Source organism: Octodon degus, unplaced genomic scaffold, assembly GCF_000260255.1.
Source record: "Octodon degus isolate 3935 unplaced genomic scaffold, OctDeg1.0 scaffold00111, whole genome shotgun sequence".
NCBI classification, from domain to species: Eukaryota; Metazoa; Chordata; class Mammalia; order Rodentia; family Octodontidae; genus Octodon; species Octodon degus.
Window position 1 is genome coordinate 7,289,059 of NW_004524687.1, and position 3,476 is coordinate 7,292,534.

The following is a 3,476-nucleotide window of genomic DNA, read 5'->3' on the forward strand; positions in this document are numbered from 1 at the left end:
GTCTTTTATTTATATCCCCCTTTTTGTTTAGTTTTGTCAGAGATGGGTATTCCATTGCCATTCAAATATTGTAGGTACATGAAATCAGCAAAATAATCCAATATAGTCCAGTAGACCATAATAGTAGTGGGTTATCCACAAAGACAACAATATGTAATGTATTAATTATTGTAACTGTCCAACTAAACTGTTTTGAAGCTGTCTCATTGCTGTTTCTTTCTCAATAAAATTAATTAAAAAATAAATAAATAATTTGCTGTTAAAAACTCCCAAAATATATTTTATATTACAATGGAGGTAAGGGTTCCAAATGAATGTTTTCTGAACTTAGGGATATATAGGTTGCTTTCTGCAGGCTGGAAGGCCCATGTAATCCCACTGCAAGCACTTTATGCTTTTCTTATTTTTAAAGAATTTTATTGAGAAACAAATAGCAATGAGACAGTTTCAAAACAAATTGTTAGCACAGTTTCAGGAATTAATACATTGAATATTGTTCTCTTAGTGGTTATTCATTGTACAAAATGCAGACATGATGTCCTGTCCACAAACACTGTTAGAACAAATCTCTCTATGCATTGAATTAAGAGAATGCAGCAGTTTGTCTATCCTAACTATTTTGAGTATACAGATACAAAATGGTCATTCATTTGTATCCCCCATTTTTGGTTAGTTTTGTCAGAGAAGGGTATTCCCCTTTAAATATTGTAGGCACAAAATACTGTAGGTCATTTAAATATTGTAGGTGCAAAATATTCCAATATAGTCCAGTAGTCCATAATAGTAGTGGGTTTTCCATAAGACTGGCAATGTCAGAAGTTGTCCACTTGAGCCTTTTACAGCTTAGTATATTAATATGGCTTTTCTTTTTATACTTTGTTTTTATACATTTCTGCTAGATGGTTAAGACCAAGATAAAACAAGAACTATGTAAAAAGAAATGTAGCTTTTGTATCTGATAAGTTCAGTCAAATCCCCTCCGGACTTATCCAGAAACCCTGTACTGCAGTTTGTAGATCCTTTGTCAGTGTCATCCATGTGGATGAGTTATGGCCATTGCTTGACCAATTTGGTCTCTGTGTTAGCCTGAGAGAATGTTTTCTCTCTCTCTGACTCTCCTTAGGCACACTCTACATCACTGATCACTTTCCTCTGTGGCCCCATAATCTCCTTGATCAGAAAATTTGGGACACAACTGAGTTATATGAGGTTACAGTACACAATCTCCTATGTCCTAGGTCTTCACTGACCTTGAAAGGTTAGGGCCAAAATGCTGGCTGTCCTTGCAGCCTTACTATTTTTTTTAGCTTTTGTTCTGCAAGCTTAGGTTGTTAACCCTCTAGAAGAGAAGATTATTATTATTACCCTACAACATAGGCACTTGAGCTTAACCTCACTATCTGTCTGAATATCAAACATTTTAGGCATAACACGGAACCAGTATTTTCCATCAGGTATTGATATGGGCTCTGGTCCTTATGCCAAAAAGAAGTCTTAAAACTTTGGGCTCTCATGTTCTGATATAAACAAATTTATAAGCTGTTTAAGAAGCAGGTTTTGTTACAGTGGAATGATGGGGTAATCATGACCACATGAGAACCTTGGCTGATGCAGAAAGATAAGATTGCACTAGAGAGCCAAATATGTAGGAGGAGGAAGTTGGAAATTCCAAGGTTGAGTTTTGCTGATTTCACATTAATTCTAGACATGGTTTAATGAGATTATCTTGTTTCTAATATATGTGAAATTTTGTTTTTGGTTTATTAATAATAGAGATGTCAATTCTGATCCCACCTGCCCCTTCACACATGGAAAGACTGGAACATTTCAAAGTCTACCTGAATGTCAGAGAACCCCAAATCTGAAGTCCTCTTCATTCTCTGCCTTTTTAACTCTATTTTATTCAGAATAACTCACAGGAACCTCAGTGGAATCACAGAGCTTACTTTACTGTCTTTACATGTTCACTCACAGAAATCCTTCACACTAAGTATTTGTGGTTTTAGTGAAATTTACTGAATAGTATTGTGGGTTTGGCTTTCTACTGTTGTGTTGACATCATCTTTCTTTTCATCCTAATGCTTACCCCTAATTTTCATGCCCTCTTCACAGGAGTTGCCTGCAAATTTGTAAAGTTTCTTGCTCTTATAAATGAAGTAGCATATTTCTCCTCTGAAACTTTGCCCAGGAGATACTTTTAAGCCTACATGCCATGTTACCAAAAATGATAACGGTATGCCATGTGGAATCTGGTGCCAACAACGAAAGTCATAAAAATATTTCCTATCCAGTTGTATTTGCACTGCATTTTAACAGCTCCAGTATTGCTTTCTCTTGTCACATTCCAATAATGACAAACAGCCTTTCTACCAGTAAAGACTTCTCTTCTGTCTATTGTAAAGCAATATAACTGATTTGAAAGCCAAGTGTATCAAAAAGAGAGATGTGAGTTTTTTCCCGTGCATTTCAGTGCAACAAATTGAACAGATGCAGAAGTTAGAACTGTTTGTTGGGTAGAGGCAGGATTTAGTGGTCCTTTAAATTTGAAGTCCAATAATAATGGATGTGATGAATCAGATCAACACTATTGTAATTAGGTATCTCAGTACTCTACTATGACAAAATGACAGATCAACAAGCAATGAAGAAATGTCAGGACTGAACCAAACCCTAAAACAAATGGCTGAATAGATATTTAAAGAATTTTCCACACCACAACAGAGTAGACCTTCTTCTCAGCAGCACACAAGACTTTCTCCAAAGCAGTTCACATACTAGCTCATAAGGCATCTTCAGTAAATGCAAAACAATTGAAATTATCCCATGCATATCATCAGACCATAGAGCAGTAGGGTTAGAAATCAATGGCAAAAGGTACCACAGAAACAATGCAAATAAATGGTAATTAAATTGTACTCTCTTGAACAATAAATGAGACACAGATGAAATTAAAGAAGAAATTAGGCAGTTTGTACAAACAAATTATACCAGTACACGTACTGGAATTTATGGGACACAATGAAAGCAGTCTTAAGAGGGAAGTTTATAGCAGTGAATTGACATGTTAAGAAAACTGAACATGCTCAAATAAATAATCTAAGTGTGCCCTGAAAGATCCTAGAATAACTCAACACAAGCAATAAAACGATAAAGAACAAGGCGGAAATGAATGAAATCATGATTAAAACAAACAGGCAAAATGATGAATTGAAAAATTCCTTCTTTCTTTCTTTTTTTGTTTTTAATTTACTTTTTCCCATAATTTTACTGATAAATAGCAATGAAACAGCTTAAAATCAAATTGATAGGACAGTTTCAATAATTAACACATTGCATACATTCTTCCTAGTGGTTGATTGCTGTATAAGATGCGGATATGATATCCTATTTACAAACACCATTAGAACAAATCACTCTATTCATTAAGAGAATGTAACTATATATCTATCCTAACCGCTTTGAATACACAGATACAA